Here is a 15,627-nt window from a genome sequence, read left to right on the forward strand (position 1 = left end):
AGCAAAGTCCAGCCTGATTGGTTTTCTCAGGCTGTGGAATGGTGACCAACAGTCATGGCCATTTTGCCCAGATTCGAGCTGAAATAGGTGACTGGTTTCTTCCAGGTACAGTTATTGATCCTGTTGTGTGTCCCCAACTTCCTGTTTTCCTTCTTCATGTTTGGCCAGGTTTTTGTGGTCTTGGACGAGGCCCACCATTATTTGGTGAGCTGGGTCCAGAACTACACTTTGAACCTGAGTGTTGCCAAGTAGCTGGCCCTGAGTGTCCCTTTGGATGCAGCAGGCCAGCCTGAGTCCTGCCTCACGCTCTGGCCACCCGCTGCCAATGCCAGCCTGGAGGACACCCTCAGCCACTGTTTAAATGAGACACAGCCTTGTGAGGCTGGCTGGGGTTATCCTGAGGACAGGCCCCTGTCCTTACCAAGTGAGGTGAGGCTGGCCTTTGTTCTGTCTGTCCCTTCTTCTGCCTGACCTGTGTCTTCAGTTGCCAGTTGTTGCTCTCTTTCTCCTTCAGTTCCTGAAGCTCTGACCATTGTTATGCCTGCTTTTCCTTTGGTCACTCATGCTGTTTTCTCTTTGTCCTCTGCCCACTGGCCTTTCTCTCATGTTCTCTGTCTAGTCTGCCTGCCCATGTGTCTGTTCATTTTCACCCATGCTTTTCTCTCTCTCTGTGCTTGTCCCTCTTCCTGTTTGCTAGATTGCCTGCCTCTGTTCCTATCCCCTTCTGTTTTCCTCCCACACCTTTTCTCTCTACCTGATGTTCCGCCAGTCCATTTTCCTATGTCCCTGAGTCTGTCTGGTTACCTGTCTGTGCTCTCTCTTTCATGCTACCTTGTTCCATTTCCACACATCTTCCTGCTCCTGGACCTGGAATCTCAAATTTTCACCAAACTCAAGCTTCAACTTCTTTTTATCTTTCACTTTCCTTTCTTCCTTCTTTTCTTTATTTATTTGGCAGTAGTACAGATTGAAATCTAGGGCCCCACATTGAGCTACATCAGCAGTGCCCCACCTTTTTGAAATTATTTTCAATCTTATAGTTTTTTTCTGAAAAGAAGGTTGAGAAGGTTTTAAATACATTATATGACATTAAAACTGGGAGGGGGGGAAGCAAACCAAAAATAATGTGTTGCTTAATGTGGTATTGGACAGCTGTTGCAAGCTCTGTAGCTAGCTGCAGGATGGAAAATATCAGTTTGGTATTTGTTTCCTTTCCAAAATTTAACTGATATGAGGCTGCCTCGCTTTCTGTTGGTTGCCACCCTTTAGCTATGATGTCTGATCAAGAGGTAAACCAGATATATTCTCCCTGAGCTCTCCAGGGTTGGTCAGGGTTGACACCAGGGGCTTTATGCACAACTGAAAGCTCCCTCTAGTGGTAGATGATCTGATTTCACAGAGTGTCCATGTGGTAATTTTTTTAGGGCAAAGGACTCTGCAGGGGAAAAACCCAGGAGCTTCTGGAATGACATAGTCATGAATCTTGATCTCTGGGTTTGGCTGAAATGTCAAGTTATTGCTTTGTTTCAGGCTGGATATTGTCAGGTGCCTACTACTTGACCTGCATTATTAGAAAGAAAGAGGGCCTTGAAGACCCAGTAGCATGGCTCTTTGCAATTTGTCACATGCAGCAATTACATTGTCCAAGTTAAATGTGGACCTGAAATGGTTTATTATATGACTTGCAGAGTTTTAATACCTGTGATGTGAGACAGGAGAATCCTACCCAGCATGAGGAAATCCTCCAGGAACCTTCAACTGATCATCCTTAGCCAGTCCACACTGCACTAGGAAGTGCCTGTGTTCTTGCACTGCTCACCTTGTAGCTGAATTACTTCTCTGTGCTCTGTGTACTCAATTATAGCATGACTTCAGGCAAATATCTTCCTAGATACCATTACTAGTTTTTGTACGGTACTTATCAGCATCCCTTAGTCAATGGTAAGGGGCTTCCTGTCATGTCTTTGTTGAACTTTTATATAAAGATGTGCCTCAGAGCCAGCAGGAAGCCAGTTTTATTTTTTGTTTGTTTGTTTTGGTACCAGGGATTGAACTCGGGTCCTTGCCCTTGCCAGGCAGGCAGTGGAAGCACTGAGCTAAATCCCCGGCCCAGGAAGTCAGCTTTAAACCTTACTTGCATCAGCAAATGTGTGGAGGAATGTGGATTCTGAACAGTGGACAAACCATACAATTCCTTTTCCTCAGTGGAAATGGCCTTTGGAAGGCAACTACTGGAGAAGGGAGACAGTATGAGGGGGCATGGAGAAGTTAAGGGGATCAAGAAGGAGGCTGCTGAGTGCTTGGCAGCATCTCAGTGATGGGAGCCTGTTTTCTTTCTTTCTTTCTTTCTTTCTTTCTTTCTTTCTTTCTTTCTTTCTTTCTTTCTTTTTTTGGTACCAGGGATCGAACTCCGGACCTTGCACTGGTGAGCAGGCAGCAGAACCACTGAGCTAAATCCCTGACCTTCTTTTTCTTTTTTGCAACAGTGTCTTTTTACATTGCCCATGGTGGCCTTAAACTTGTGATCCTCATGCCTCAGCTTCATGAGAAGCCGGGATTACAAATGTGCACTGGTGCACCTGACTAAACATTCCATTTTTAATATTTGACCTTAAAACTCCAGAAACCTGGGAGCCTAAAGTGTGCTCTGCCATAGCAGTGTGTGACTATGGCAGAATAAATTATAAAAAAATTATTCAGAGTCAAATTTATTTCAAGCACTGAAAGGCCCAGAGATGCTAATCCAAGTCTCAGGAAAACAGCCCCAAACTGAAATTTTCAGGGCTATTTATTGGCAATTCAAGGAAATGAGAGCAAAGACACAGAAGAAAAACTTTTGCAACATTTGTATAAGAGTCTTGGTCAGGGGACTGGAAAGGAGTGAGGTAGTTTAATATGTGACACATGTTGACCTAGTTTAAGCAAGGTTATTGGGCAGGAAACTGAGAACGGTGGGAGGAACCCAATGGCCAGAGCAAATATCTCTGAGAATAACTTCTTGTTTCTGTTCAACTGATGCCATTGCAGATCTGTCCTAATCTTTAACTATACATTCCCGAAGCCTGGGAACCATTGTTCCAAGGCCCCTTTCTCTTTACACTCACTTCAATCACTTGAGTTTCCCCATGATTCCCCCTTTTTTGTTTTATACTCCAGATTGAGCAGAGAAGGGAGAGTATAGAGTAGAGGGTATTGAACTTGGTATAGAAAGATCATTATGGCTTCCGCATGGAGGGTCCTTTGAAACAGCATACAGAGAGCTTTCAGGACTGGGAGAAAGTATGGGAAAAAAAGATCTTTCCAATAGCTATAAGAATTTTTGCATTTTATTTTATTTTTTTTCAGCTTTAATTGAGTTTATTGGTACATTTTAGGGATACAGTACAGTTACATTCATTGTTGTGATCTTGTACCTCTACATGACAAGTCTTGATTCTCAGTTTTTCCCCTTGTCCCTGCCCTCCCTTCACCCCCTCCTCCCTCGCCATCTACAAACAATCCCCTACCCATTCCACCTTCCCTACACCTTTAGCTCCTTTCTTCCCATTTCTAAATGTCAGTAATCTTATTAGGATCTTATGTATTATTGCAGATTACTCGCAACAGAGAAACTATTCGGTATTTACATATGTGTGCCTTATTTATTTCACTTAGGAGTATATCTTCAATATGTATCCATTTTCCTATGAATGAATCTATTTTCTCATTCTTTATGGCTGAGTAATATTCCATTTTATAGAAAAACCACATCTTCTTTAACCAGTTTCCAACGGATGGGCAAATGGGCTGTTTCCAAGATTTAGCTATTACAAACTGTGCCGCTATAAACATGGGTGTGCATACTTCTCTGTGATATGATTCTTTTAGTTCTTTTGGAAAGATACCAAGCAGAGGGATGGCTGGGTCAAATGGAACCTCCAGTCCAAGCAGCTATAAGAATCTGAATGCAAAGGTTAAGATTAGAGCACCAGTTTTTAGGATTGAGCCATTAGTTAATATCATTGAGATGATCCAAAGTAATGTTGCAAGCCTCCATTTGAAGTTTATGTAATTGAGCTTAATGTCTATCTTAGAGATTAGTAATATTTCTGTCCACATTTTGAGAATGGCATCATAGAGAAGATGTGGAACCTCTTCCCAAGATTCAGAATTGTCAAAAGGAGTAGAAGTAATATACACGGAGTGATACCCAGCATCACAACTAAGCCTGTTATTTGTCCATAGGGCCTCCTGGTATTTGCCAAGGCAGCTCACAGCAGCCCCAAGGGCATCAAGTTTTTGTAAAATTTCTTTATAAATATTAATTCATAAAGTAATTCTAAAGTAACACTTGGAAAATAGCCATTCACAGTTTCAGCAGTTTGGATAGAGTGAGTCAGAGCCACCATTGTGATCACCACTCTAGTGGCTAATGTAATAGCTACAGTAATAGTTGCACTTAGAATACCCCAAAAATGTTTTTGTCTAACAAAGATAATTTTAAAAAATGGTTTATGAATCTTTATCATCCTGGTTGAAATTCTAGACTTTTCCTCTCTACTTTCTTTTTTAAAAAATTAATTTTATTGGTACATTTTGGATATACATGATGATAACATTCATCATATGGAATTTTTATCTGTACATGGTATATCTTGATTCTTCTTTTTTCCCCATTTCTCTCCCTTCTTTTCAATCCCTCTACCTTATTTACAAAAGAATGATTCCATTTCTCCTTCTGTTCTCTTTATTTCCTCTAACATTCCTTTCTTTCCCCTTCCTCCCTTCCTAGTTCCCTGTCCCATTTGAACATTTTCTTCCTATTTCACAATATCTATTATACATTTTAGTCCTTATTTACACTTTCAATTTCTCACCCCAGAGAAACCATGCAATATTTGTATATGTGTGTAGGATTAATTTCATTGAGCATAGTCTCAAGGTGCACCCATTTACCTAGAAATGTCTCAAGTTTATCCTCCTTTGTGGCAGAACAGTACTCCATTGTATAGCACACACACACACACACACACACACACACACATCTTTATCCATTTATTGGTTAATGGGCATTTGCACTGTTTCCAAGACATACTGTGCTGCTATAAACATGAGTGTGCATATATTGCTGTGGTATGATGATTTTAATTCTTTTGGGAAGATGCCAAAAAGGGGAATATCTGGGACAAATGGAACTTCTAGTTTTAGTTTTTTTGAGGGATGTCCACACTGATTTTCACAGTAGTTGCACCAGTTTACACTCCCACCAACAGTGGAAAAGTGTTCCTTTTTCTCTTCAGATCCACCAGCATTTGTTATTGGTTGATTTCTTGATAACAGCCATTCTTTCTGGAGTGAGATGGAATCTAGTCTTGTTTTAATTTGCATTTCATGGATTACCAGTGATGTTGAACATTTTTCAAACATTTATTTGCTGTTTCTACTTACCTGAAATGTGTCTGTTCATTTCTGATGCCCATTTTTGGATTGAGTTTTTTAATTTGAGGGGTTGATATTTTTGAATTCTTTATATGTTCTAGAAATTAGTCCTTTGAGGAATAACTGGATTAAAATTTTTTTTTCCTCTGTGTTGTTTCTTCTCTCTGTTGATGATTTCTTTTGCTGCACAAAAGCTTTTTAATAAGATGGGATGCTGGTTGTTGATTTTTTGTAACATATTCTGTGCAATTGTAGTTTTTTTTTTTCATAAAGGCTTTGCCTACACCGGTGTTGTCAAGAGTTCTATCTATTCCAGCTTCCAGCAGATTTAGTGTTTCAGTCTTAATATTTAGGTCTTTGACCCATTTTGATTTTAGTTTAGTGCATGGTGAGAGATATGGGTCTAGGTTTAGTCTTTGGCATATGGAAAGCCAGTTTTTCCAGCATCATTTATCAAAGAGATTATCTTTCTTTCAGTGAAAGTGTTTGCCCCCTTTATCAAAGACAAGGTGGCTGAGTATATTTGGAGTTGCTTTTGCATGTTCTAGTCTACTCTGTTGATCCTTGGGGTTTTTTGTTTTTGTTTTGCCACTATCACGCTGTTTTTAATCATTGTTCCTTTGTAGTGGAATTTCAAGTTGGGGATTGTGATGCCTCACCTTACCTGTTATCCAGAATTGCTTTTGCTATTCTACATCTCTTATAGTGCCAAATGAATTTTAAGATTTTTTTCTATAATTCTGTGAGGTATGCTAGTGTTATTTTGATTGGTATTGCATTAAAACTTTATAACAATTTTGGGAATATGGCTATTTTCACTATATTCTTCCAACTCAAGAAAAAGGGATATTTTTCTATTTTCTGATATCCTCTTTGATCTCCTTTTTCAGATTGCTGTCATTTTCAATGTGAAGATCTTTTATTTTCTTCATTAGATTGATTTCTAGGTATTTCATTTTTTTTGGATGCTGTTGTGAAAGGTATTTTTTCCCTAATTTCTCTTTCAGTGAATTTGTTTTTTGTGTACACAAAAGCTATTGATTTTTCAGGGTTGATTTTGTATCCAGCCATGCTACTCTATTTGATTATTAAATCTAGAAGTCTTTTGGTGGAGCTTTTGGGGTCTTCTATGTAGATTATCATTATCTGCAAATAATGATAACTTCTTCCTTTCCTATCCTTACTCCTTTTATTTATTTCTTTTGTATATATATTGAATAAGAATTGTGATAGTGGAATCCTTGTCTTGTTCCTGATTTTAGAGTCAAATCTTTGTTTTTGATGATGTTGGCTGTGAGTTTATCATAGATGGCTCTTATCAGGTTGAGATAAAAAGCATCTATTCCAATTTTCTATAGTTTTTTATCACGAATGAGTGTTGGACTTTGATGTTTTTCTGCATCTATTGACATAATCATGTGTTTTTTGTCTTTGAGTCTGTTAATATGGTGTATTACATTTATTGATTTTCATGTTTTGAACCATCCACACCTCCTTGGGTTGAATCCTAATTGTCATCATATATAATCTTCTTGGTGATTTGCTTCATTCTTTTGCCAACGTCTCATTAAGAATTTTTGTGACTATGTTCATTAGGGAGATTAGAATTGTTTTTCTGTTTTGTTTTTTTTGGTTGGATCCTTCTCTGGTTTTGGTATCAAGGTAATGCTTGCCTCCAGGAATCAGATTGGAAGTATTGTTTCCTTTCAATTTCATTAAAGAGTTTGAGGAGTACAGGCACTAAATTTCTAAATTTCTTGTAGAATTCAGCAGTGACTCTCTCAGGGTTTGGGCTTTTCTTTGCTGCTAGTTTTCAGTTTGATATTTGGTTATTTAAAATCCTTACATCTCCTTGATTCAGCTTTGAGAATTAATATGTATCTAGGAATCTATCCATTTCTTCTGTGTTTTCCATCTTATTAGAATACAGGTTCTCAAAGTAGTTATTAATGATCTGGATTTCTGCAGATTTCAGTGATTTCAGCCTTTTCATTCCTAATTGCATGGATTTGAGTCTTTCCTTTTTTGATAAATCTGGAGAAGGGTTTCTAAATTGTATTTAATATTTTGAAGAACCAACTCTTCAATTCATTGATTCTTTGTATTATTTTTTTAGTCTTCATTGCATTAATTTCTGCTGTGCTTTTATAGTTTCCTCCCTCATATGAACTTTGGCCTTAATTTGCTTTTCTTTTTCTAGAAGCTTGAGGTTCAACATTAGGTTATTTCAGCTTGATCTATTTTAATGATGTGGGAGCTTACTTCTGTAAATGTCCCTCATAGGGCTGCTTTTGTTGCACCCCATATATTCTGATATGTTGTATTGGCATTCCATTTAATTATAGAGTGAATTTCTTTTTTAATTTTATCTGTTACCTATTGGTTGTTCAGGAGGGTGTTATTTAATTTCCATGTTTTTACATAGTTTTTGTGGCCACTGGTTTCCAATTTCATTGCATTATGGCTTGATAATGTGTGGGATAATTTTAATTTCCTTGCATTTACTTCAGCATGTTCTATGAGCTAGTGTGTGGTCTGTTTGGAGAACCTCCCATGTATAGCTGAGAATAAAGTGTATTCTGATGTGATAAAGTGGAATACTCTATAGACTTCCATTAAATCCATTTCTTTAAAAATTTGGTTCAGTTCTGATATTTCTTTGTTGATTTTTTTGTCAAGTTGATCTATTTATGGCAGTGAGGTATTGAATTCCCCCATTACAATTGTATTAATGCTTATGTAATTTTTCATGTCCATTCATATTTGTTTATGTATTTAGGTGCACTGGTATTTGGTGTATATATATGATTGTTATGTCTTTTTCTTGGATTGTTCTCTTAACAAGGATGAGTGGAGGAGGGGGTGAAGGGAGGGCAGGGACAAAGAGAAAAAATGAGAACCAAGACCCCCTATCATGTAAAGGTACAAGATCCCAATAATGAATGTAACTGTACTATATATGTAAAATGTACCAATAAACTCAATAAAAGAAAAAAAGAAACAAAAACAAGGATGAGTAACCTTGTCTTTCTTGATCAGTCTTGGCTTAGTTTGTCCACAAATAGAATAGATACCCCTGCTTCTTTCCAGGTTCCTGTCACATGGAATATTGTTTTTTATTCTTTGACTTTCAGTCTTTTTCAGTTAAATGTGTTTCTTGTATGCAGCATATTGTTGGATCTTATTTCTTGATCCATTCTGCTAGTCCATTTCTTTTGATTGGTGAAATGAGACCATTTACATTGATGGTAATGATTGGTATGTATTGACTTATTATTGTCATGTTATTTTTCTCTTGGTTGTTCCCTTTTGTTTCCCTCTGTTCAATTACTTGCCTTGCCTGGTGGATTCATTCTGTGGGGTTCATGAAGTTGTATCTTTGTTATCTTTTTCTAGAATGTTTTTCAGAACACTTTGGAGTGCTGGTTTGGTGAGCATGAATTTCTTCAGGTGTTCTTTTTCATAGGAGCATCTTATTTATTCACCAATTTTGAAAGATAATTTTATGGGGTACATCAGTCTGGGTTGGAGGCTGTTTTCTTTTAGGGCTTGAAATAGTTCAATGCCAAGCTCTCCTTGACTTGAGGGTTTGTATTGAGAAGTATGATGCAGTTCTGATGGGGTTTTTTGTTTCTTTTCTCTAACAGTTTTTAATATTCTATTCTTGTGTTGAATTTCTCAAATCCTACCTGGGGTAGATTTTTTTTTAACATGGCTGGTTGGAGTTGTATATGCCTCACTCATTTATCTGTATGTCAAATTTGTATTTTCCATTCTTGGGAAGTTTTATGCTATAACTTCAGTGATGAGTTTTTTTTTTATGTCATTCACACTATCTCCTGCTTTTTCATTGACTCTGATCAATTTTAGATTATTCTTCTTTGCATCACCTAGCAACTGTTGGATTGATTTATCATGGTTCATTGCTCTTTTTAAGAAATCTTTCTTTTCATGATCATTAACTGCAATCCTGTCTTCTAGATCTGATATTATCACATTGGTTCAATCTGCTGTGTTTTCTTTCAATAGAATTTTTAATCTACTGGATATCTGATTGAATCCATTTCATGGAATCCATTTCTTTCCTATGTGGGGCATTCGTGATTTCCATCATTCTCTGAGAGTTCCTTTTTTTTCTCCAGATTCACTAATCATGCACTTCATTATGATCATTTCTGAAGTTACTTGAAAAATTATTTGTGATTTAATTTTTTTGTAGAGCCTCACTCATTTGCTTTGTTACTTCCACTGTTATCACTTCAGAAAGTCCAAGTGAGTGCTTTCAGTGTTCCACCTAATTGTCCCCTGGGTTTGTATTTCATGAGCTGAAAGTCTGGGGTTGCACCTTGCTTCCCTCTCTTCTCAGTTTCTGTGTATATAGTTTTTAGTTTAATTCCTGAATTCATGCTTATAAATTGTTTATAGAAGGTGTTTTTATTGCTAGCGTCAAGAACTCTTAAAAAATGACTACTTCTCAGAGATGTCTTTGAGGTATAGCTGGCTTTTGGGTTTTGAGTCTTTTGCAAGATCCTATTTTTTCATTTTATTTGGGACAAGAAATTGCTGCCTATTTGGCCTAGCCCCTGGTTCTTTGGCACTGGCCTGTACTATTGTTTATAATGCTTAGGCAATCTCAGTCTTGGCATGAAAGGAAGAACAATTTAGAGCAATTATGTCACCTTTGTTAAAGTAGTGCAATAAGTAATAATAATATCATCTAACACACCCTTGAAAATGGCAAACTGTGGTAACTATTAATTTGCCACCTTTAACCATATGAATAAGATATGTAGTTATATAATAAAATCTAAAACCAGAAAATTGTGTATAGTAAATATCCCTTCAAGATGGTGATTTTACCCTCAGAGGATAAAGTTTAAAATGGTTTAGGGGAAAAATAGAGAAATAGGAGAAGAGAAAAGGACTAGAAGCAAGGATGGAGAGCAAAGAAAGATTACTCAAGCTTTGGAGAAGATAGGAAGAAAGAAGGAAGAAATAGCAATAAGAACTGAAGAGAGCAACAACAAAAAAACTAGAAGCTGTTCTTACTCATATAAAAATAAGAACAAACAATCATGAAAACAAAAAATAGAGGAAAAAAAAAGCAAAGAGAGGAAGAAAAGCAGAAAAAATGTCCATTCAGAGCATACCTCTGCTGTCACTGGTTGTCAGAAAAGTGACAGCCCAGGTCCATGATGATTGATCCCAGAAACCAGCAGTAGAATTATGGTGGTGGTGGATATTCCCAGGAAACCTGGGCCTTTAGTTCCACTGAAGTTCAGGCTGCTTCTAGTTTTTGGCTTGAGGATGTGAGTTTTTCTGTCTGAAACACTCTGAGTGCTGCCTGCCAGCTTAGCTTGACACTTGGAGCTGCTAGGTGGAACCAACCTGTAGCTGCTCTGACTTCAGTTGGACCTTTCCAAAATGTCTACTGGCCAATTGCCCTCTCCTGAGGAGTGTCTGAACCCAAATAACTCACCAGTCACTGCAGTCCATAGTGTCCTCTGGTGCATTTCTCTGCAGAGACCTCTGAGGTTGCCTCTGCATGTTTGAGTTGTCCTCCCATGCCTAGAGGCTGGGCTCAGGGAGAAAGTGCTGCTTTCTACATTCCTTTTCTGCATTGTGGCCCCTCTCGGTGGGCTCTAATTCTCACTTCAGATCCTTGCTGGGTCCCAGGAATTCACTTCATTCCCCTTTCTCTTCTTCATGTTACTATATTCCAGCATCTGGATTCCAAACATGAGAGGCTTTCTCTGCTGCTTACCATGCCACCATCTTCCTGGGAGTTGGATAATTTGTTCAAAATCAGAATTTCCCATCCACTCTGGAGTGAGATTGATAGGGAGGTATGCATTGGCTCATTGTCTGAGCACCATATTGTGTGCAATATTTAGTTGTGAAATATTATTATTTGTAACACAAGCAGTCAACCAGGTGGCATTGGCAGGCAAAGAGATATTAAGTGTCTTAATATGTCTGTAATGAGGATTAGAGGATTTAAATTCAATTATCTTAGTTTACTGATTAATAAGAACTGGAATATATAGATGAGAAGTACAGATTATAACATGGTCAGAGGTATCATGAGCAATCTATCTGAGGTTATTTATATATTGATAACTACCAATTATAATGATGTGAAGGAAAAAAAGGAATGACTAGGCATTAGAGGGATTTCCTGACAGGGGAAAAGTGCTTCAGGAGAGGTGTAACAAGGGTCTAGAAAGATCAGGATTTCATGAAGATGTGCTGCCATTGTAATTAAAATGCAAAACATCATTCCAGATAGAATTAGACTTTAATACCTTAAAATTATGGGGCCTGTGACTTTTTAGAGTTAGGATATAAAGATGAATAGTAGAGATTGGTGGATTGACACGAAGTCTACCATAAATCTAGGCCATTCCTATAGGTACTCATGGATGAGAACCTATAGAAATATTGGTTTTTGGAAGATATTTGCCAGACATAGGGAAACCAGGAACTTCAGTATTAATAAAAGCCTGATACCAGGCTCCTTCATTATGGTTGGGCCTAATGAAAATATTCATATACCACTGGGGATGAAAGGAGCACACTAACAGCTGTTAGTGGGAACAGACTTCAAATGGAGGGAAATTCTTCAGTCCACAAGTACCATTCCCGAAGTAGTAAATGACAGCCACTGGAGTATCCACAGTGGCCACAATCCCCACCATAATCCATTGAAGGCCCAGAAGGGGGCAGCCAGGCTCTGTGAGTAAAATAAGTATCATTGGAAGAGAGGGGCTCGGGATCTCCCCAGGCGACTATATAAAAAACAGGAAGTGTAGGTAGGTATATTTACCCTGTATACCATGCCACTTACATTGCATGTACAGCTAAGCAGAAGCTCAATAAAAGGGCATGCTTTTACCTTTGCCATCTTAAAATTATAGGTGACTTGCACTATCTTTGCCAGGAAGAGATTTTCTGGGCTGAAAGGACGCCAATGCTCTTTAGAGTTTGGTTGAGCAGTGAGTTGTTTAATCTCTCTCCATCCCCAGAAGGAGCTGAAGCACCATCTCCTGCAGCTCAGGGAAGGGGATGCTTCATCACGTGACATGGATGAGCAGCCTTTGTGGGAACCCAAAGAGGGCTTGTGGATGGTAGATGATAAACAGATGTGTCTCCCTCCACCCCATTAACAATTCTGTTAGACCCATCCATTGTGAGCCCAACAGTGTGTGATGGGAAAAGCTCAATGGTTTCGGCATTTCCTTTGTGGAAATAAGGTATTTATTTAGTGCCATAAAACCTGCCCCACAATTTAAAAAATTTAAAAGCACAATTTAGTGCTTTAAATGCTTGTTCTTGTGGAGGGAGCTTTTCCATTATGCTTCTCCTTTTTCATTTTAATAGTTGGATCTTAAAAGCCTGTTAGCTCGTTCTAATACTGCCTGATCTGTAGGGTTATGAGGTATACCCATGCTATGGACAATGTGCCAGAGATGAAAGAAAATATAAAGAGAAACATATAGGTGTTATTAGTTTTAACATGTAAGGGTAATAAAAGCTTAAGAGGAAATGACATGTAACACGAGTTACAGTTTTATTGTATTGTAAAGAGGCATATATATAACCAGAATAGGTATGAGACATGGAAAAGTTTAAGTTTGTCAGAAGATTTATAGTGAGTGATGTCCATTTGCCAAATTTCATTACTTTTTATTTTTAGGCTTTCAAACACTTTATTAGCAATAATAATATTTTATCAATCAAAAGTATAAATGTTGAACCAACAGTAGTAAACAGTTTCACAAAACATAAAGGTACAAGACCCAATAATGAATGTAACTGTGCTGTATACCTAAAATGTACCAATAAACTCAATGAAGAAAAAAACTTTGGCCATAATTCCCTCTATAGCCAATTATATTTTGTTATAGGGAAGCTACTGTGATTATATATACAAGAATAGAGAACATTTGTCAGCAACAAATATTTTCAGAATGCCAAACTTGTACGAGGCCCTGCAGAGAAAATGACCTCTCAGCCACCTTGCCTGCCCTCAAAAGGGCGTACAGTCTTCTTTCACTTCTACCATTTGTTCAGCAATAGTAAGTTACTAAAATCATTCTTAAGTAGCCAGGCGTGGTGGCACCCGCCTATAATTGCAGCACTTGGGAGGCTGAGGCAGGAGGATTGCTGTGAGTTCAAGACCAGCCTGGGCTACATAGTGAGTTCCAGGTCAGTCTCAACTGCATAGTGAGACTATCTGAAAAAAAAAAAATCATTCTTGTTAACTATTCCTCTATCATAAGTCATAAGTCATAATCAGCTAAGCACTAATACACGTAAGGCACAGTTGCTTCTGCTATAGAACTAATCAGTATTCATGAATCCAGAACGTATATTGCTAGAACCTTCTCTCTGACCTGTTATTGCCATTGGGTTTCATACTCAGGCCCTTAAAAGACTTACCCTTCTACTGATCCTGTGCTTTTGGATAAGTTGTTACAAGTTTTACAGCTAAAAAAAAAAAAATCCTTGTATATATCAACATGCTAACAGTGATGTTTTGAGTTAAGAGTCCATCTTTTAAATTTATATTTTCTGAAGTTTCCACAATGAACATTCATTCTTTACTAAGAAAAGAGGATTCTTTTAATAAAAAAATCTTTCCTTCCAGTTATTATCTAAAAACCATTCTGTGTCCCATTGACCTAGACAAAGTGTTCATTTTGACCAAAGAAAAAAGTTTTTATGAAGCTGGAAAATCACCAAGTTTGAACCCAGCTCAAGCAATAAAAAAAAATTTTTTTTTCTGGGCATCTTAGAGACTTACCATGACCCTGTCTCAAAATAACAAACAAACAAACAAGAGGCTAGACATGTAGCTCAGTGCAAAGGCCCTGGATTCAATCCCTAGCACCTTAAAAAATAGTTTTTTAAAAAAAAAATTAAAGATTGCAAACATACATGACAACAAGAAATGAAGATAATAAATAAAAATTTCAAATATACATATATATGACAGCAAAAAAAGGATATGAAATAAACAAAAATTATTATTTGATAATCCAAATACATTATTAATTTGATATGATCTTCAAATATTATATGTTCTTTCTCATATTCTTTTAGTATAATATTTTTGAAATATTGTATTTACAAATAAAACAAAGTTACATATTATAGTTGAGAAACTGTCCTCAAAATGTTATGATTTATAAACTCCTTGGTTTTATTAATTTGATAAATATCAAATGCTTGTTGATTGTATCACTACATTTTCTAACAAAACTTCCCACAGAGAAGAAATATACTTATATTTGAAATCCAAAAAGAACTAAAAGAGTTCACATTTTCAAGATTTGATTTTTTTGTTTCTTATTTATTATATCTCATACTTATTTTTATTATATTTTTATAAGCCTAATGATAGAATTTAACACCAATACATATGAAATATTCTTCCCAAACAAATGACTATGAATTAAATCAAGCATCTAATTTAGAGAAATTATAAGGTTGCCAGAGAAACTATCGATATGCCAAATGTGTAAAATCCTACCACATTCATGACCATGTTTCTCATTTAATAGTGCACACATATGTGTGAAAACATACCCCCCACACATACACACAATGCATATTTTCTACAATATATACTTTGGTATAATAAAACAGTGCAGTGATGTGTGGAATGTTTGTGATTTGTGTGATTTGAGAAAAACAAATATCATCTTTGAGGCAGTTGGAAAATTTGTAATATGTACCAGATAATAAATGATATTAATGATTTATTATCCATTTATTTAAGTGTAGTTATGATAGAATTTATTTAAAAATTAATATTCATTATCAGTGGAAAATAGGTACAAAGATATATTGATAACATGACAAAATTTGTCATAACAAATTTCCAACCAAATAAGCTGTAGTGAAGGCAGAGAAGTTTGCAGAAGGCAGAGATGAGAGAGGAGAATGACAGATGGACCTTAATAATTTTCATGCTACTCGTATATACAGATTTCATAAATTCTCAAATAAAAAAGCAAAGAAAATGAGAACCAAAATAACTTTTCAATTTGGTAGACCAACATATAAAGACAAAGATTAACCTGTTGATAAATTTTAAAAATATGAAATGTAAAGCCTGGGATTTAGCTCAGTAGTGCTGCACCTGCCCAGCCAGAGCAATGTGCTGAGTTTAATCCCCAGCACCAGGGAAAGAAAAAGAAAAAA

General features: G+C 36.8%; 1 pseudogene; it reads left to right on the forward strand.

Moving 5' to 3' along the window:
- The window catches only part of LOC104859104, a 34,517-nt pseudogene continuing 18,890 nt past the window's right edge, over nucleotides 1-15,627 (forward strand).

Source organism: Fukomys damarensis, unplaced genomic scaffold (genome assembly GCF_012274545.1).
Source record: "Fukomys damarensis isolate Sample0158 unplaced genomic scaffold, DMR_v1.0_HiC HiC_scaffold_24, whole genome shotgun sequence".
NCBI lineage: Eukaryota > Metazoa > Chordata > Mammalia > Rodentia > Bathyergidae > Fukomys > Fukomys damarensis.